Source organism: Enhydra lutris, unplaced genomic scaffold, assembly GCF_002288905.1.
Source record: "Enhydra lutris kenyoni isolate GAN:26980312 unplaced genomic scaffold, ASM228890v2 scaffoldscaffold6, whole genome shotgun sequence".
Taxonomy (NCBI): Eukaryota; Metazoa; Chordata; class Mammalia; order Carnivora; family Mustelidae; genus Enhydra; species Enhydra lutris.
The window spans coordinates 2,315,733-2,337,104 of NW_019154090.1; positions in this window are offsets into that span (position 1 = coordinate 2,315,733).

Consider the following 21,372-nt stretch of genomic DNA (forward strand, 5'->3'; position numbering starts at 1 on the left):
GCGGCGCCTCACTCTCCCATCGACCCCGCACCACCATGGCTTGGCCGAGTCGGAGGGTTCCACAGTTTCCTTTGAAATATAGCTCATTATACAAAAGCAGAACTAAATAAAAAATACTCCAGAGAGGGAACAGATTGTTAGCTATAGATTAGAAGAGCAGCCTAATCCTTCACAAGCATTAAATATTTAACATAATCGCACCACAGGTGCCAAGAAGATGTCGGCGTTGTTTAATTAGACTTAATTAAACATAAGGAAAAATCTAATACTAATTCAGGTCGAGTTTTTTAATCGATTACAAAACCTCCCCCTTTGAGGTCCCCGTGTATTAGCTGTATTGCTCCTTACCCTCTTATTAACTAGGAAACTCGCCTGGGTAAGAGTTGAAAAGTCAAGCAGAAAGGAAGGAGACCGCTATCTGTGAATAGCAGACCGTCTGGACAGACAGACAGAAGGAAAGATCTGGTCTGTGGCAAAGACACTGCATGAACGCTTGACTGCTTCCAACATCTGTGAGGTGGGCACAGAGCTTCCGTCCATCCCAGGTAGCATTTTTAAAAAAGATTTTATTTATTTATTTGACAGACAGAGATTACAAGTAGGCAGAGAGGCAGGCAGAGAGAGAGGAGGAAGCAGGCTCCCTGCCAAGCAGAGAGCCCGATGTAGGGCTCGATCCCAGGACCCTGGGATCATGACCTGAGCCGAAGGCAGAGGCTTTAACCCACTGAGCCACCCAGATGCCCCCCAGGTAGCATTTTTGATGTGAAACATTTTAATTGGGATTGTGCACGCTTGAAACTTTAGTCTGTTCATATATGTCCGCGCATCACGGACAGCATTCAGACTGTACTGTCCCACCGCGGAAGGCAAACAAAAAATGTGACATCTTCTGCCTTGACCACGTGCTTCCAACACCCACTCTAAGACCCATTAGAGAACAGGCAGATACATTCGCGACACATAACAAATGCTTGAACATTGAGTATTTATCGTTGGGATAATAACCTTTCTTGATACCAATGCTGGAGTGTGAAATCGCTATTTCAATTTTCTGTACTCTGTGTCTCTAAAATAAAGACAGAACCCAGAGCCACAGATGCCACCGCGTAGTCAGGAGAAACGCAACATTTAATAAATCAAGGGTTTTCTTTTAACTTTTGCTGCTGAGCGTAAAACGGCAAGCGCACACTTTTCCTGGGATGTGTCTTGGCTACAAGAACGTTGGGTGCTGTCTGCAGGTCAACCATGCGGACTTTGCAACACAGAAGAGAAAAGCCTTGGGGTGTTTGCAACGCTGTGGGTCCAGGTATCTAATTGGGAGAGTTTTATCTGAAAGAAGCAATCACAGATGTGCCCAAAGATTTAACGAGACAGATGTTCATTGTAGCGTTGACTAAAATAACAACAGAGAAAGTGGAAACAATGTCAGTGTTTCATCTGCACTGAGGAACTTACGAAAAGTTACATTGTAGGAAAATACTTCATGATTCGTGGAAGCTGGGAAGTGAACTGCTATGTTGACTTGTAAGAATGGGGAGGACCTTCCTCCTTTTGAAAACCCAAGCAGGTGGGCGGCAGGGGTCCCAGCCATGCAGAGAGGCCAAAGAGTCCTTCTGCCGGCTTGGCTGAAGTTGAGCCCAGGGCTGTAGGAGAGCCCGTAAGATGCTTCTGCCCAGGGTGTGGACTTTGGCAGGGACCACGATGGCGCAGGGTCAGTCAGAGGTTAGCTGGGCCGACTGCGGAGAGGTTGGAAGTCCAGGAGTCAAAGGACTGTTGTCAGGTGTTGGGGGGGCCAGAGGCCCCCGGAGTAAGGGTCCTGGGACGGCAGTTTTGGTGATGCGGTCATGGACACTGGTCCGCATATGCTTTGCTTTCCTTCTTCGTGCAAAGCCTGGTTCTCCAACATTCCTGCTGACTTTGGAGCCCCGTCAGCAAGATGTCTGCATTAGTTTCCTTCCCTTCTGTAACAGATTGTCACAACTCAGTGCCTTAACACGACATAAACGTGTCATCTTATGGTTCTGGAGGTTAGAAGTCCAAAACGGGTTTTACGTGTTCAAGTCAAGGTTTTGTCAGGGCTGGTTCATTCTGGAGGTCCTAGAAGGAGTCCGTCTCCTGGACTTTCCACCTTGCAGGGCCACCCACTTTCACTGTTCCCAACCTCTGACTCTGTCCTCAACTCCCCTTCTCGGACTCTCACCTCGTCCTGCCTTATTCCTACAGGACTTTGTGACTATCCAGGATTATCTCCCACCTGAAAATCCCCAAGGTAATCTCATCCGTCGACCATGTAAAATGACACAATCACAAGTTATGGGCATTGGAACAGGAACATCTTCAGGGAGTTAGGATTCTGTCCACTACAACGCCTTTCCTGCTCAAGTGAACAGAGGACTGGAGGAAGCTCTTTGCCTTTTTCTTCTCTTTTTGTTTTTTTAAGGGTGAGAGAGCAGGGGAAGGGTCAGGGATGGGGAGAGAGGAGAATCTCAGCAGACGCCACACCCAGCATGGAGCCCGACTCGGGGCTCAATTCCAGGATCTTGAGATCACGACTTGAGCCAGAATCAAGGATCAGACACCCCCCAACCAACTGAGCCACCCAGGTGCCCCAGGTCTTTGCTCTTGGCAACCAAGCATCTTGATGATCCGGCTGGTTGTGGAGCTTGGAATGGTCCCCTTTGTGGGTGTGGGGACACAAATGCTCCATGAGTGTGTGTGTGTTTATGTGTGTGTGTGTGTGTGTGTGTGTGGTGTGCATGTAAGTCAAGTGTAAACGCGGGGACGTTAACGTGGTTCATGTTGGCTGAGAACACCAGTGACTGAATTTTCTTCTCTTGGTTCTCCTCTACTTTCCACACAGCCTACTTTTGTGTTACTTTTGCACTTTGTGTTACTTCTCTTGCAAATTTTAAAATGTCATCAACCACAACAGCAAGCACAAGAACAGGACTGACTTAGCCTCATTTTCATGCGAAACCAACAATGCGAAAGTGAAGATAACATTCATCTTTGGCAACACGGTCTAGAACTTTCAATTTAATAAATCACCAAAGTTGAAAGTTTACCTACCCACAGTCTCATTAGATGCTTTTTCCTATACTGGCTGTGTCAGTAAGGAAACTGATTTTCTCTCAAAGTTAAGAAGGTTATTTTTTTTTTTTTTGAAAATTGAGCCTTTTCTGACAGCTTCTAGACCCTGTTGAACATCAGAATCTCATGTCCGATGTCCATTGGAAGTCCCACTTCCTCCTGCCCCCCGTCAGCCTCTCTGGGACATAGTCCTGGATATCACGTTTAAAGAATTTTTCCAAGGTGACAACAGTGCGGACACATCGGTTTTTGTATTTGGACCATTGTTTGGAAGCCACATCTCTCGTCTGTGGAGATAATGCTTCTCTGTGTGACCTGCCCAGCCGGAACCACCTCTGCCCAGGGAATCGGTGTCTGCGGGCACAACGTGCTGCAGGGAAGGCTGACAAGAGTGCTTTTCCCTGGACAGACTGCCCAATGCTTATGGTCCCTGGCTATCCCCGCTCCCAGGCAGTGGCCTCAGGGGAGCATTATACCGCAGAAATGTCAGGAACAAGAAAGAGGTCAAAACTCTTAATCGGCTGAGTTTCAGAGCCGATCTTGGAAAGCCACAGAGCTCAGAGGCTGGTGGAAAAGCCATCTTGAATCCAAGAATAGGTGCTCTGGCTTGACCAAGAGGCACAGAGAAACGCACGACCAGTTGCTAAAACTAGTTTTCCCCACTTGCCCAGACTGGACGAACCATCTCTATGCTGGTGGGTGGGTGACAGTCTGAGAGGAAAGCCCTAAGACGCTGGAAGGGCTCTCCCAAGAGAGGTCTACATTCTGCCCTGTGTGCAGCCCCGGTGGAATGTTCCAGCCGTTTGGGGATGGAGAGTGAAGGGCGGGGTCCTGCTTCCCACCCAGAGCTTTGGGGATTAGCAGGGTCCCCTCCAGCTGCTGTTGGCCAGCGGCGCGTACTACGGGAGGCAGTCTCTTCTTTTAGGTGTCACTCTTAAATCTGGTGTTAGGGGGTCTCTCCCCAACTTTCTAGGGTTCCACCAACCACAAAGACTGTCAGCGGTGATACAGGCTCTTGGAGGTAAGTCCCCTTCCTCGATGCAGGCTAGGGGGTGGGGTGTGCCCCCTCAATGACACTGTCCGTTTCCTGGACACTCTGCACAGAGAAGGCTCTGACGTCTCGCAAGTAGAGCTCCCACCCATTCCTGGTGCTCGCCCACTTCCAGGGTCTCTGTGTTATTGGTGGGGAAACTGAGGCCACTCAGCCAGTGAGTGGTGAATCCAGGAAGCCACCGGTCAGGGTCAGGTCTGTCCTTGAGGCTGTCTGCCTTCCCACGGCATGCTCACCCCACCGCCTTCGGGAGCCCAGCTGCACATCTCCTTGAGCGGCTCCCACCCCAAAAAGTTTTCTGTAGCCAAATTAAGTTGAAACTCAGGAAAGTCTTTTGGATTATCTAAGGATCTCTCCAAGGCGTTAATGAAAAATGTTGAAGAAATGCTCTTTCAGGCAAATTCCTTAGGCTTGACTCAAAGATCCACATTTTTCTTTTTTATGTTTTCCTGAAACTGGGCTGTGTCATAAAAGGAAAAATGGGTAATAAATGCGGTGCCCCTCCCCCAGAGGTTGTTTTGAATTTATAGCATCTTGTTTACAGTGTTTGGTGGCGAAGAGCTGAGGGGGAGGGAGGACTGACTGTCACCTCAGTGTCCAGCACAGCAGCGGGAAAGTGACCTCACTGTGACATGGGCCAACCTGGGGGTGGGACAGGGCAGTACCTGCAGCTGCCCCACTGAGAGCTTATGGGGCGAAGCTGGGGTCTCATTTTTGCTGGACAGGCCAGGAGCGCCTGTTACCCCACCCTGCAAGAGAGGGGCAGGTGGAGGGCTGCAGGGGTGGGGTGTGGCTGCAAAGGTTGGGGGCTCTATCCCCCGGCCTATGGGACCTGTCAGAACCCCAGACGTAGGGACCTCTGCTGGCCATCTCGTTTCTGCTTTCCTTGTGGTACGTTCAAGAGTCTGGATTCATCTCCCCAGTAAATTGCTTTGGCTTTTCTGGAAATACAGCCTAATGGCAAGAACAAGGAGGCTGTCGGGAGGGACGCTGTCTGGGGAGGCTCGCTTCTCCCGCTGCAGGTGCTCTTGCCCTTGGAGGAGGCAAAGGGTGTGGCCGCCGCCAGCAGGACCACTGGCTGCTGAGGACCAAAGCCTTTCAGCGGCACCTGGGAGGTTTGAAGAACCTCGTGGGACTGGGGGAGTCGTTGGCAACGATGCTGTAAGAGTCACCTGTGTCTCGCCTTTGGATGTGTACGAGCTTGGTGTTAAAAGCAGCTCTCCCGGGCTGGGAGAGCTCCCAGATTTCTGAGTCCCAGCCCCTCCTCCGTGAGACGTGAAGAGACTTGCTCGTGCTCCCGAGTTGCTGTCCGCACGTGCTTCAGGAGTGAGGAGTTTAAGAGGGTTCAGAACCCTGCTCTGTCCTAACAGTGGGATGGTCGCAGGCAAATGTTCCAACTCTGATACTTAATATTCTCATCCATGAAAGGCAGGCAATCACATCTATCTTGCAGGTTGTTTTGAAGATTAAATTAAATGAGATTTTGTAGATGAAGCCTTTGGCATGATGCCTACCAAGCTGTGAATGATAGATATTACGATAGTTATTTTATATGCTCCCCAAGACCCAAATGAGTTATTTTTAACATCATTTTAAAGATGAAGAAACTGATTTGACACATTCATTTTTACAGAAGCCTTGAGAAACCTGCCAGCTCACCTCCCACCCCCCACAGCCTAGAGGGTGAAGTTTCTAAGTGTTAAGTCGCGTCATGTCAACTGTCTTCTATAATCCGGTAATGGGTCCCCGCCACCTTTGGAATAGAGTCCCAGAGCTTTAGCCTGGGGCCCATGTGGACCCGGACCCAGCCCTGCATCCCGCCAGCCACGCAAGGTGCAGATGGACATCTCCAGGTGTCCTCCGCCGGCCGCGTCCCTGAGCCCCGACAGGTGCAGACGTCTTCGCTCGGTGTGATGTGTTCACTGCCACGCCCCAGCGTCATTGTCCGTCCGGACGACTGCAGCAGCTCCTACGGGTCTGCGCGCACCAGACCAGCCCCTTCCCGTCCGCTCGCACAGTCATTTGTTCAAAGGTGTAGGTGACCTGATGGCCTCCATCACCATCCTCTGCATCTCCAGGTTCTCGGGATGCGGCCAGACAATCTGGCCTCGGGTGAGTGCCCAGGACACTTGTCCCCTGTGTACTCAACGTTGCCACCGCGGCCCAGCCAAGCCCAGTTCTGGCACGTGCTTGGGACTGTGCCTGAGAGGCTCCCTGTGGGATGGGGACGGGGTACGAGCCCTAGGAACTTTTTCCAGTCTGGGGGTCTGAGGGAGGTTGCTCCCCTCTAAAAATGGGTTGAGAATTAAGAATGCAGCAGGGAGTAGGGTCTTCAAGGCACCCAGGGCACTGTCCACGGAGTGGAGCACTGGGATCCAGCTGATGGGGTCTGTGGGCTCCTGGCAACCCTGTGTTCCCTCACCAGGAGAGAAGGCCAAGGCCTGGGATTTCCAGAAACCTTCTGAGAAAAGGCTCTTGGGAAGACTAGTTCATCATGGGAACACTTTATTCTGGCAACGGAAGATGATTCTTAAAAACGTAGATTAACACACACTCACACATGCATGTACACAGCCTCTCAATAAGGAAGAACCAGAATCCAGGTCTTTCTTTTAGACTGGACCCCCAGGACCGGGAGGTGGATCTTAGAACCATTTTTTTTTTTAAGATTTTATTTACTTATTTGACAGACAGAGATCACAAGTAGGTAGAGGCAGGCAGAGAGAGGGAGGGAAGCAGGCTCCCTGCTGAGCAGAGAGCCCGATGTGGGACTCGATCCCAGGACCCTGAGATCATGACCCGAGCTGAAGGCAGCGGCTTAAACCACTGAGCCACCCAGGCGCCCCCTCAGAACCATTTTTAATATGATTCCCTAGGATCAGCCCTTCCCAGTGGTTTCGCTCTGCAGAATGGAGGGCCCGCCGGGCCTGCACCTAGTCCTGCTGGAGGGACACAGCCCCAGGTACCTGCCTGGTGCTCCCTTCGTAGACGACATGCTCACGGGGGAAGCCAGTGCGGCTGAACCCCTGAGGACCAGACCAGCCCCGGCATCCTGGATTCTTGGCCCTGCTGCCCGAGGCCGACCCTTGACCACTGGAGATGCTGGCCACGGGGACTGCCGGGGGACCTGGCAGAGCCCCCACCTCTGTCTGGCTGGAGGCAGGGTCTCATGGGGGGGGGACACATTTGACTTGCTTAGAACAAGAGGCCCTTAATGTGGGAGATGTGAGCCCGGTGTGGACACTGGTGGCCTCCCGTTCTGGGGAGAGCAGCTTTCCCCAAGGAGCACGGGGCCGTGAGATCGACTTGACCTTGTCAAACAGGCCACGTCGGGAAATGTGCTTGCCTCCGGTCACTCATGTCCTCTGGAGGTGACGTTATCGAAGACATTTTCCTTATGTGCCAACACGTACATGTTTCCCTGAACATTTCGTGAGGACGGTGGAGGCCTGGCAAGCAAGGCATGGTCCCAGCCGCGTGGGAGCCCGGGTCCCCTTGTGCTTGGTGATATCTGCTGCTGCTCGCCCGCTGGTGCGCTGAGTGGAAAAAAAATGTTTGCTTAATAGAGAAGGTACATTCTGTCCTGGCATCTCGAGCAGAATGCTCAGGCTGGGTGGCTCCCAGAGCAGACAACACACTGAGCCAGGGACGCAGGGAGCCCGACACCCTGCCGTCCACACGGCCCTCCCCGTCCATGCAGAGTTCTTCCTCCCAGCCCGGTCGTGTTACGTAGGTTTCTGCTTCCTTTCCGGGAAAGGTCCCCATGGTTCAACCGAGCCCCTCGGAGAGGCTGGGCTATGTTGACTGGTCACAACCGTGCTTTTGGGAATGGATACCGCGTTGTAATGTCTTTACTTTGTTTTCTTACAGCGTCGGTATTACACGTAATGCATCCTGGTGCTGTCGTAGCCGTTCATCCGTCAAAGTCTCGCCCTATTACAAGACGCTCTCTGAAACCATGCTTGTTAAGTGGCTGGATGTTATTCTATCCTATCAAAGCGCCACACTTTACTTAACCCAATTTTAATATTTAAATTATTTAGGGTGTTCTGCAATGACAGGTAATGCTGTGATGGATTTCCTAGGAGACAAATCTTCGTGTGACTCTCCCTGATCGTTTCTTGTGAGTAAATTCCCAGAAGAGCTTCAGAAGTTTTAACTATTTTTGAGTATTGATGTCCACGTCGACAGATTCCTTCCAGAAGTCTCTACCCAGGTACACTCTTTAGATCAGTGTCAGAAACTGTCCATTTCTCTTGCTTCTTCCTAAACAGATACGATCAGTTATTGGGTATTTGACAAGCAGAAAGGCAAGGAAACACAAAGGGTCCCCTTTTCATTTAAATCTGATTGATTATTGGTGGTGGTCAACACCTATCAACTTTTCACTTTGAGTATCCATTGGATGGTAGCTCTCCTTTGTTTAGAATAATTTATTTATTTATTTATTTGTTTGCTTATTTATTTCTGTGTATTTTATTCATATATTTGAGAGAGAGAGCACAAGCAGGGGGAGCGGCAGGGGGAGAAGTAGAGCAAGGAGCCCGACGTGGGCCTGGATGCTGGGACTCCAGGATCATGACCTGAACCAAAGGCGCCACCCAGGCGCCCCTTAGCTCTTGTATTTATGACTTTGATCCATCTGGGGTGAGTTGTTGACTACGTTGTGAGGTAGGGGTCAGCTCCCGTCTTCGGCACGCAAGCGTCCAGTCTTCCCAGCGCTGCTGGTTGAAGCTGCATTATGTGCTTTTGCAACAATACTTATTTTTACTACAGTGGCCGACTCACAGTGAGATGACCAGGCCTGGTTTCCAGGGGCCTTCGTGTTACCAGATACGCCGCAGGGTGCGGACCACTTCCTGTCCACACGCCTCGTCGAGAACAGCAGTCTGGGTGCGTGCTGCACTGTCACGAACGCTGACTCAGACCCAGCCTTCTCCTTTGTACACACGCCCTTCAGCTAAAAGCAAGAGTTTCCCTGTGGTCAGGTTTTCCATGGGAGCGGTGTCAGTGGGTGTGCAGAGCAGGAAGACATGTTTCAGATGGTTGTGGTGGTGTTTTCTAAGGGGAGTCAGAGACACGCACCTGTGGCGAATCACCATGCTCTGTCCCACGGGCGTTGCAGAAGGAGCTTCAAACCTCCGCCCGTCCACACGCGTTTCTTTATGAAGCACCGACCGACCAGGCGACCCACCAGTGAAGCACAGGGTGACCCCACGGACCCCTGATAAAGCTTCCTTGGGTTCACGCACATCTTCATTCCCTTAACTCCCACCGGTCTGGGCACTGTCGTTGGGGAAGTGGCCGTGGCCGTGGTGGGCTGCTTTCACTGCGATCATGTCCAGGGCCTCTCATGGCAGCTATGAAGTCCAGCTCCAAACTCTGGGGCCCTCACTGCCAAGCCTGGCCGGCAAGGGACAGAGTTTCACTTTCGCTTTTCTTTCAGTTCTGTGACCTCTCCCAGCCTCGTGAGGCATCTGTGACTCCTCCCTCCCAGGCCACTGAGAGGTATGGCGTCCAGATGGGCCATAGTTCCCGGGAAGCGCTGTCCACGTCCTGTCCTCGTAGGAGCTCCACGAAGGAGCCCAAGCTCTCCCTTCTCAGTTGCTGTGCCGGAAACTGGATGCAGCAGGGGGACGAGAGCCGGTTTCAGGGCAAGTGCTCTTACTGAGTCTGAGAGATGTCCGTCTGTCTGACACCTCGTACCACTCAGAACTGGGAATCATAGGGAGAGTTGAGTGCGGGGTCCAGTAACCATCCTTGCCAGTGTCACCAGACACACGGACAGGATGTCTGAGAGTCACTTTGTGGGAGGTGTTGTGCCTTCCTAAGTTTGAAATAAAAGAGAAGAGGAAATAAGTGGAAAAAAATCCGTCACAAATTAAAACGTACGTACAACAAGAAATAACCGAAGAGAAGGTACAGGAGAGTCTCTGGTAATGTCTCCAGGAAGGCAGAGGCACACGTGAAGGGCGGAGAGTCAGAACCCACAGTGCTGATGGTGTCCGCCAATGACTGAGAGCATCAAGGGGGCACTTTGTGGTGTCCATGGGACCCGGGACAGCATCTGGTACGTGCACAATCCCTCCTAGATACTCTCTTACGTTGGGGTTGCCAAATACAGTATAGAAAGGCCAGTGAAATTTGATTTCTGCAAGAGAACAAATAACCTTTTAGCAGAACCATGTCCCAAATATTACAAAGGACACACGAAGCTAAGAATTTATTTACCGTTTGTGTGAGATTCCAATTTGAATGGGTGCCTGGTATTTTCACATGCGCGGTTGGACAGCCCTGGCTTAAAGAAGTGAGTTGATGACCGTTCAGGGAAATGGACAAGAGCTATGAGTGGCTGCGTCACACCCACCAACATGCGGGTAAGGACGGAACAGCATTCTGTCTCCCTGAGGCCGAGCGAAGGAGTAAGAGGGGTGGTGTTAAAATCTGTTAAATGCAGGGTGCCTGGTGGCTCAGTCAGTTAAGCCTCCAACTCTTAGTTTTGCTTAGGTCCTGATCTCGTGGGTCCTGAGATCGAGCCCCGTGTCAGGCTCCGTGATCAGCGGGAAGTCTGCTGAGCTTCTCTCTCCCTCTGCCTCGCCCCCCACTTGTGCTCTTTCTCTCTTAAATAAATTAATAGATCTGAAAATACCTGTTAAATTAACCTATGAGGAAACCCATGATCGCTAGCCTGGCTGGGTTCGCCGTGTGCTATGACCTCAAGCGTCTGAAGACACTGTAAGCTGGTGTAGTTCCTTGTGAAAATAATTTTCCTCTCTATAAAAATAACCGCAAAAATATCAACAACCTTAGATACAATAAATTTAGCTCCCAGGAATCTCCCCCAAGGAAGCAGCTGTATGGCTCACAAAAATTAGGAGCTGCCCCATTGTCTGTCGTCTGCACAGCGGCCACGACAGTGGGTCACGACCGACCTCCGTAGGGCCCGTGCGGCTCCCCACGGGGAGGCAGGAGGGGGAGCAGACAGGATGGGAACAAAACATGGGATCCTCCCTGAGCCGGCAAAGTGCCTGAGTGTAACGACGGGTCCTCACAAACTAGGACCGAAAGGGGACCGAAGGGGAGAGTCGTCGTGAAACTGCCAGGCACCAGCAAGGGAAAGAGCAGGTTAATACCGTCCTTATCTTGTGCGGTGTGTCGCTTGAAACATGAGTAAGGATGAGGAAATCAGCGCCTGAGCACCTAAGCACCAGCAGCAGGACGGGGTCCGAGGGAGCCCGCGGCTGGGGGTCGTCGTGAACCAGAGCAACCGGGCGCTGGAGTCCCGGACCCGATTGCCTTCATCCCAGCTGCCTCCTCTCCTCTCCGTCGCCGGGCCTGGCGGTGGGGCGGGGGGCGGGCCCTCAGCCGGGCGAGGGTTTCCTCTCTCCCCAGACTCACTCCAGTGGCTGTCGCGGGCACTGACTCTTCTAAGTGTCTCTGCCGGGCTTCTTTGAGCTGAAAGGTGTCCCGCGAAGGCAAGATCGCCTTCTTCCCGTTTTATAAAACGTTTTCTGATTCCTCATCACTCTGCTTTGAAGGGAGCACAATGAGCACATTCAAGCCTGCTCCACGTGGGCTCCCGCGTAAATATATTGTAAGCGGCGTGCTTTGTTCGGAGGAGTTGACAGCTATCTCGTGGCAGACGTACCCGGGACATACTCCTGCGGACTGAATATCCCGTAAGTCAGGTTTCGAGAGGCAGACCCTTTCAAAGGCAGACAAGCGTCGGATCCTTTTGTGAAAAGCGCTGGTCTAATCACTGCTGTACTTATTACGGGCATTTAACTGTCGCATTGAAGAATTATGCACCGCTTGGTTTTCCCTTGAATTCTGCCTCCCAGATTCCTTTGACTGCGGAAGAAGAGGAGTGGGATGGGGAGGAACCAGCCACCCAGTCTGATTCGACTTACGCTTTCCGCAGCAAACGCTCATCAGCCTCATACAACCCCCTCCGGCACCACAATAAAAGACAGGAATTGCAAAGAGCCAGAATTCGGAGACTAATAAAAACAGGCCCGCCTGGTAACCTGAGTTCTGAGCAGTCTTTAGACACACGAGGACAGTTCATTAATTTGTCGTCCCCGAGAACAAGCTTGGAATCAAGTTCTGATTCTTTTTATAAGCGGATTCAAAGAAGTCAGCGAGCAAATGCGCCTTTGAAACCCCCTTTCATCCCGGGCAGCGTTGAATTACACCTTCGATGGCCCAGCGCGGCCGTGTTCATCACAGGGTTCGGCGTGAGTGTCAGCCCCGTAGGGGCAGCGCAGGGCCCCATTACGGGGTGTGAATGTGCGACCACTCACCAAAGCGGCCACGGGCGCTTTCTCCTAAGGCAGGTAATGAAGCGTGCAAGGGGCCGCATGTGGCTCTCGGGCAAGGCGAAGATCTCAGAGAGAAAGGGACCGTGCACGGCCTCCTGGTGACAAGTCGGAAGCCACCTGAGCGGTGGGACCCGGCTCCCCTGCATGGACAGCCCTGCGGCACCAGCGGTGCGGGGAGCCACGCCTAGCTTCTCTTCCCTCGGCGAGGGCAGTCTCTGGGACAAACAGCCACGATTCGGGACTGCTCTGACCGCATCCCGCGTGGACGAGCGGCTTCAGGTGTCCACATGTGAGCCGTCGGCTTGGCTTGTCCGGTCGTGACGTGCAGGCTGGTGGAGCCCTCGGTCTGCACCCGCGGTGTTCCAACCGTGTGCACGCACCTGCTCCGGTTAAGTCAGGGGTGGGGAGGAAAGGCAGGGGGAGAGAGAACGGGCCCCAGGAACCGAAATGAAGCAAGCCAAAGTTGCTCAGATCGTTTCCACGATGGTGGGCAGCCGCGCGGAGGGGCCCGCAGGCCGGCACAGAGCCCCGAGGCCAGGCCGCCACCTCCAAGCTCAGGGGCGCAGCCCAGGTGCACCCTGTCCAGCACGAGGGGGAGCGGAGGGCCTTCTCCCTTAACGGGCTGGCGCGGTTCCTTATGTTCTAGAAAAGCACGGCTCTGGAAACAAGAGCCTTCGCATCGGTGCCCGGGTCCCGACAGCGAGAAACGCCGGATCCTGTCACGCAGCCCCTGAGGGCTCCGGGCAGTGACTGGCATTGGCAGCCATGAAGGGCGCCCTGGGGACACGGGGATGACTGGGAGAGGGGGTGGCCAACCTGGGGTCCCAGCAGGTGCTTGCGAGACAAAGCCGACACGCATGGGACAGGTTCCTGGGACTCACAGGAGGGCTTCTGGGGACGGCTCAGCAGTGCGCCTGAGGGGAAGACACTCTCCCTGAGGAGGATTTGCGACAAGAGGCGAAGGGACACCCCCGTCCTGGAAACGTGTGCGAGGCGCCTTCCAGATCACAAAGGGAGCGAGAAACGGCCAAGTCAGGGGTGGGAGTTGGCGGGACTGATGGAGGCCTCTGAATGGGCTCCCCTGGGCTTGTCCGCCGGCTGGTCTCTCCTCCACAGGCTCCCCTCCTGACTCGAGACTGCTGCCACAGCACGGCCACGGTCCCACTCCCACCCAGCCAGTCCCGGAGATCTTCCCGCTCACGGGCTGGTCCAGTCAGAACAATGGGACCTTCCTGGGTTAATTAGTAATTGAGTCCCTCCCGTCCCAAGGCCTCGAGGTAATGAGCCCCACCCTGACCAGTCATGGTGCAGGCACGTGGGGTGAGGCTGGTGGGTTCAGGCCACTTGAAACTGGGGAGGGAGGGCCCCACGCTTCCCAGGTCACAAGGTACGGAGAGTCCCCGTGCTGGGAGGCAACAGGGACAGAGAGCGAGGACGTCGTTGTCGTGTGAGCCCCGGGGAAGGCAGTGTGAGGCGTCTTCGCCCTCTGTCCTAGTGGTGCGGCCAGGATCCCTGCTCTGAGACCTGGGTCAGTTGGAGGTTTGTCTCAGCCATCATGGAGGATGGTTCTAGAAACTGTGGCCAGGTTCCCTGCTGCTGTCCTCTTAGTCATTGCGTGGGTTCTTAAAATCGTCCTTTAACACCTAACTTTTAGAAACACAAAAAGCTAAGAGTGTGGTACCTGCATAGATCCCCAAAAAATCCCAAAACACTTAGATTATCGAACGTTTCTCGCACACACACAGAGAGGATGGGGACGTGAGCGCCCCACAAGCGTCCCCCGGATTCCAGAATCGCAGACACCCGGCCGGCTCCTGGCGCCCCTCCCCCAGCATCCCTCTCTCCCTCCATCTGGGAAAGCAGATATCGGACGCTGGATCTGGCCTTGACTTACACAAATATCAACTTTTTAGGCTCTGAGATATTATTCCCTCTCTGGCCCGTGAGCTCTTGAATTCGATGTGCTCACACCATAGTTTAAAACTTACGCGGAAGCTAATTAATGGGTATGGGCTTATTTTCCCTTTGTGCTGCCTGTTTGGTTGCTCTGTGGGAATGAAAGGCTGGTGAGCGGGAAGCAGATTCTGCCCGACGTTAGCACGTCGAGGTCGAGTCTCCGAAGACCAGCCGACCCGTCCCTTCTCACCACAGGGCTGCTCTCCACGCAGTGGTGCATATGTGCCCACGCACGTCTCCCATCCTCCGACATGGGCACAGGGGTCAGGTAGGGGTCGGGCAGGGGTCCACCGTGTTTCCAGTAACAGGCGCAGTGGGTGGACACGGTGGCCTCTCTGTCCCTGCGTGGTGAGCCGCAGGCACGAAGACCCCACTGCTCCAGACCGAGAGGAAAAGGGGTGGTGGGCTTGGTCCAGCTGCAGCGAGGGGCAGCTCCCAGGAGGTCTGGGAGTGTAGGTTTCCAGTGGTGGCTGCGTGTGTTCAGAGCATCTCGCTGCTGTTCCTGAGTGACGAGAGTGTCTGCCACGGAATCACTTGCTGGCCGCTCCAGCCAAGTCCTGCAGCCGCACGGAGGGGAGCAGTGACCTCTGACCTGGGCCCCAGACGACATGGTGGGCCCGGGCCCCCGTGTGACAGCCTGGCTGGCCTCTCTCACTTTGAGCATGCGGGGCTCCCCACCCCAACAGCCCCGTTTTCCCGCCCAGGTCTTCTTGTTTGGACCAGGGAGGGCTTGTCCCAGTGACTGTGTGTCCTCCTGGGTGAGTGTTTTCCTCGTGATCCCTTGTGGGGACAGCCGCAGCAGCAGCCTCAAGGAACAGAACGGGTGTTGGAAGGGGGGAGATGTGGCTCCTGGAGAGAAGCAGCCTCGGAGAAAGAATGTGGGCTGGGGTTCCGGCCCTGCACAGCTCTGCCCTCGACGTCCCCTCGAGTACTCTCCCTGCACGGAGGAAGCGCACGGAAGGCAAACTGTTGGGTCTTTGTGCTTCACCGAATCCTTCCCAACCTCCTACTTATCGCCATGGAAATTTGGCAAAGAGCGCTGGGAGTTTATCCCAGGTAAGCCGGCAGAGAGACGGAGTTCCTTTTCCCAGATTTCCCTTTACCCGTGGTGGGAGCGGCTTCCCTCCAGTTTTGGGAGATGTGAGTGAGCGCGCACGCTCTCTCACATGGGGACCTCCCTCGCCGCTCAGAGGCCGGCCTCACCCACTAATTCCTAGTCTTGCGGAAGGACTGGGCACGCTGCACCCCCACATTGTGGAACAGGAAACAGCCCCAGCAGGGCAGGACGAGCCCTCAAGGTCACAGGGCAAACGTGTGCATCTGCGGGGTTCGGTCCCGCACGCTTCCCACTGCTCTGTTTCCACTCCAGCCCAGTCTTGAGGCCACATTCCTGGGGCCCACGCCTGGAGGAGGCTGGTAGACACGATTTTCAGGTTCCTTCCCACCTGCTATACACAGCCAGCGCCCTTGTGACCCCCGACCCTCGTTCAGGAGGATTTGGTGGTCACAGACATGCTCATTCCAAAGCATTCGTAAAAGCAGCCATTTATTGGACGCCTGGGTGGCTCAGTGGGTTAGGCCTCTGCCTTCGGCTCTGGTCGTGATCTCAGGGTCCTGGGATCGAGCCCCACATCGGGTTCTCTGCTCAGCGGGGGGCCCGCTTCCCCCCTCTCTCTGCCTGCCTCTCTATTTGTGATCTCTCTCTGTCAAATAAATAAATAAATAAAATCTTAAAAAAAAAAAGGCAGTCATTTATTAAAGTGCCACTAGTGGCAACTGATTCCTGAGGCTCGTGGGGCATTGGTTTGCCGCGCGATGTGGCCGGCGCAAGGCGAGGTCCCAGGTGCCACGCCCTCACCCTCCCTGAGACATCAGACGCTTGGTTTTCCTCCAGGAAGACCTGCCTGTATGTCCGACGTCCAATACTGTTCATGCCACTTGGCACCTTCACAGACAACTGGCACGTCTTCAAAAAGAAAAAAAAAAAAGCCAAAAATCTGTGGGTTAACAGTTTGCATTAGAATCTCTCAAGAGCACATCTGTTAGCTAGAATTCTGAAAGCGGGGATTGGCGCACGGCGTCCTAAGTCACATCTGTATGGGCACGGAGGGTGGAGGGGCGGTGAACGCTGGCGGGAAAACACCGGTCAGCAGCCAAACCCAGATCCACGTTTGCACAGTGCGGGATGGAGCCCGGGGCAGACAGTGGATCTCGGGTCCTACGGGGAGGGGGCTGCAGACCAGCGCCTTTCCCATCCCATCAGGAAAGAGGGACGCGCTGGCTCCTTGACCACGTCTTTGAAAACCCGGGAGTGCTGGAAACAGCGCTCAGCAGTCACTCACGTGGCGGCCGCTGGACTGGTAAAGTCAAGGCAACGATGTGAGGTTCGGAAGAGAACTCGGCGTGTCAGCGGGCAGCAGAAAGCGAGCTCCTCGCAGAAGAACATATGGTCGGGGCTCTGCGGCGGGCGGGGAGAAGAGCTCTGGACCTGAAATGTCTGTTGGCAGAACTGACTCGCGGTCAGTCGATTCGTCGAGTTAACAACTTTGCTGAGGATCCAACACAATTTAGTTCAGTGGAATCAAGTGGCAAATGTGTCCGTCGGGTGAACTACTTCTGCGCTAAAAAGGTGTTTCTATCAACTGCCCATAAAATGTGTAGCCATTCCAGTTGCCACTGGTTTCAGTAGCCTTTGAGGATATTTCTAGTGACGGGGGGAATAACAGCATCCGGAGTGTCTGAGTTCCAGGCGTGGCTCGGGTCAGGAATGCACACGTTGGGCGGATCCCCCTCCCAGTGCGTTTCTCGCTGCACTTTCCAGCTCCTCTTATTCGTGGATGTGATTCTTAGAAGGGAAGAAAGAGGGTTGACTCGCAACCCTGGGAATTGAGCCTGGGAAAATGTTGCACCGTGGGAAGGCCCATGCATATTTCATCGGATTACCCCAGGAATGAAGGGGGACCCTGTGCCAGAGGGCACGGCACACACAGAGGGCCGGTCGAACGTGGTGCATTCCTTCCTCCCGTGGGGGCTCAGAAACACCATCCAGGTCTTCTGGCTTCACTACCAGGATTGCTACGAGTTTTCCACACTGTGCGTTTGGCCTTCACGGGGCATCCCAAGTCCGCTGTTCATCACTTGGGGGAAGCAGGTCGCCCTCTCTTTAAAATAGTGATGATCACAGGAAGCCTCCCGGGCTGGTGTATAGACCAGAGAACAGAGCGGCCTTTGACCACCTAAGCCTTGGTCTCTGGGTCTCTGGGTCAGCATAGGCTTGGGGGGGCCTGGGGCCTGCAGTCTCCTCGGAGCCGTGAATCCGCCTTGGCTGGTGCCAGGCCATGGGGGGGGCAGGGCCAGGGCTCTCCCCAAGGGGCACAGTCCCCGAGGATGCCCCCTTTCTCCTGTATCAGGTTCCCAAGGTGTCAGCACAGTCTTGGCTTATCCGGTGCTTATCCAGTGCCTGCTAAGGGGGCTCTCCACGTGCTGGGCGCTGTTCTGTCCCCACCGGAAGGGGGCTTCACGGTCCTCACTGTGTGGACCTCACGTCACGGTGTTGGCGAGGGGTCTAGACGGACGATGCCATGGCAGCCGGCGAAGGAGGCTCAGAGCGGTTCTGTGGATGAAACAGAGCCGAAGAATCAAAATGAAGCCCAGTCTGGGGCCCGCGGCTCTGAGAGCCAGGTGACCCCGGGGATGCGGCTGCCGCGGCGAGGCGCTCCGGGAGACATCTCTGAGGAAGCTGACCTTGGGCTGCATCTGCAGCTCACAGGAGCCCAGCCGTGCCAAACCGCGGAGCGACAGGAAGGAAGAGGAACTGAGGAGGGTCTAAGGCCAGACAAGGCAGACCCTGCAGGGCCTTTGAGACAAGCATTTACATGGGACCTTAAGGCGAGGCTTGTCTGCGGACACAGTGCGAGACCACCCCAAAGCCTCTCCCTCCCCAGCCTGCATTTGCTTCTCGGAGCGACTTCCCGTCAGCCAGTGTGCCGCCAGCAGCTCCCCGAGACTGGGACCAAGACCGCCCGCCTATGGGGGAGGGGCAGCACCCCATGACACCCAGGTGCACGGGGGATCCTGCTCACGGGGTGGGAGGCCCAGCAAACGCTCCCCCCAGGGCCAAGCTCAAGGACCCTCCTTTTCCGGGGTGGGGGGAACGGCTGTGAGCCACGGCGATGGCTTTGCCAAGTCCTGCGAGCCGGTTTCCCCGACCGACTCTGTGTTTTCTTTGGACTCAGCATTGTCTCCTGTGGAGTGTGCCGTGTGGCGTCCACGTGTAAACACACAGAGGCAGCAAACAGAGCACGAGCTGGAGGATGCGTCTTTGTTTAAGGCAAGTCTCCCTCCAGCACCTGGCCGTCTTCACGGTTGCACATGTTTTAGTTAAATAGCTTTTTGAAGATTAAATGAGCACACAGCAGATTTTATACCAGTCCTCCGCACGCTTACTGGGGCAGCTCGAAGCTTCTAGGAGTTTACCAGGTGGCCGGGTGGTTAGAATACGGACGCTGCTACCGAACGTTCCAGGCTCCGTCTGGGGCGGTGCCCAGGCAGTCACTGAGTACAGACTGTGGTGGGGGGCTTCCTCGGGGGCACTCCGGGGTCTGCATTTTCAGCGCCACTCCTGTAATTTCACTGCAGACAGAGGAGATGGTGTCGCTTACAGGTGTCTGTGGGTGGTTTTTACTACTTTGTTAGGGGAGCGTCTTGTGATGCCGTCGGAAGGGGAAGCCGCAGAGCTGAGAAACACAGACATGTTCCCTTACGTGGTTCTAAAACCTTAGGGCTTGTCACTGATGGCCGCATTGGAATTTCTCGGGTCCCTGATGTCAGGGTCTGAAGGAAGGGCGGAGCTGAGGTGGGTTCCTGCCTGTGGCCTGGGGTCGTGCTGCGTGCTGGCTCTGCCCAGTGCCGGGGGCTACGCCCACGTGTGCCTTCAAGCCCCTGGGTCCCTGCTGTCCACCCACACACCTGTGGGAGGTCACCTGATGAAGACACTCACGTGTGGGGGAACAGATTCATGCATGTCCCTCCTCGGTCCTCCAGCACTCGGGGCAGCTTATCCAGAGCTCCATGGGGAGCTCCATCCACAAGGGTCCTCTGGGGCCTGAGTCTGACCTGCTGTGCTCATGACATGTACCCAGAGTCTGGCCCAATGTGGCACCCCAGAGGTAGCTCCGAGGGGTTCTGAATGATTGAATGAACAGAGAACGAAGGAGTGAATGGGTTCTGCAGGGAACCACACAAGCAGAGGGCCACCATCTACTTTGGACCTGGACAGTGGCGTCTGTCCTGAAGCTGAAGGACGACTGGGCATTGGCCCTGGAACCGCCTCCCTGGCCTGTTGGCAACAGAACTCGGCAAACGGTGACTTCTCTGCCATGTGCTCTATCTCAGTTCTGGACAGAAGTCAGAAGCCCGGGGAGGGGGAGGGACGGCGCTCTCCTCCGTCCAGCAGCTCCAGGGGAGGGTTTCCCTGCCTCACCCAGCTTCTGGGGGCTCCACGCATCAGTGGGCTTGGGGTCGTGCCCCCCACCCTCTGCCTCCGTCTTCACACGGCCTCTCCCGACCTCAGTGTCTCTCTGTGACTCCTGTTCTTACTCGTGATTAGGGCGGCCTTAAATCCAGGATGATCTCATGTTAACATCCTCGCTTCGATTACATCTGCAAAGACCCTATTTTCAAATAAATTCGCATTCACAGTTTTTGCCATTATGATTTGGACATATTTTGTGGGGAGGCACTCTCGGTCCCTACACTGGGGCGCTGCATGCTCAGTGGGGGAGTGCCTGGACATGCCGCAGACGAGCCTGGAGGTGGGCACGGGGGGGGCCGGGCACGGGGGGCGGGCTGGGGGGCCAGAACGCAGGCACTGACCCTGCCCGCCCGAGCCCCTTTTCTTCCTCCAGGAGCTCGGCATCTGGGAGGGTCGGAACCGAGAGGCTTTAGTAAGCAAGATTTCTTGTAGGCTCACCTACCGCACATGATCGCCAATTTTCAAAGAATTAGAATAAAATACACTCAACACTAAAGTTATTTTAAACTTAATTTCAACTAAGTGTCTTGTGACTCTCAGTTGTCCTGTGTGGTGGGATTGCAGAGGATTTCCAGCTGACGAGACGCCAAAGGAAGCATCTTTACTGGGCTCAGGCCTGGGCAGCCCTGAAAGGAGTGTGACTCCCTCTGTCGACCTGAAGGATCATCGTACAAAAATCCAGGAGTGGCTTCCCGCCAAGGGCTGGCCACAGCCTCTGCTTGGGGGCCTCAGGGCAAACACCCACCTTCCCCGGGCCTCAGGTCCCCGGCCTGTAAGTAAGGGTAATGACGACAGCTGCACCAGACAAGGTGGGGGGCACGACGAGACGCCATTTTGAGGCAGCGTGAGCCCATGCTCTCGTGGCACTGCCCTGAGCCAGCCGGCGGGTGTGCTCTCTGTGTCCCCATTTTATACTCTGCAGCCTCTGGATGTTGGAGGTGGGGGCTCGCCGGAGCACCCAGCAGGAGAAGCCAGGGGAGCCCCAGCGCTCTGTGCGGTTCCCCCACCTGGAGGTGAGCCAGCTCCTTGGTGCCCTGTTCTAGGCTGCCCAGACCATAAATCGTGGGGGTCTGTGCTGGCCGTAAGTGGAGGCAGAGTGACCAGAGTGGCGTGTGGTGAACGTGTGCAACTCTGGGTGTCACTTGGCTCCATGCTCGGGGACCCAGTCCCCACGGGGCCATCCTTGTGCCTTTTTGCCTTTTCCAGAAGGTCACAGAGCTGGAATCTCAGGGCGCGCGGCCGTCCCGGGTGGGCTCCCTCCCCGGCTTCTGCGGCTCGAGAGCGCATCTCTCTCGTCCGCCCTGAATCCGGTCCCGCGTCGGGATGGACCCCGGTGTGTCTGTCCGTCGCCTGCCGAAGGACGCCTCGGTCGCCTCCAAGTTTCGGCAGTCACGGGCGCAGCTGTAGGGACGCTCGGTGTG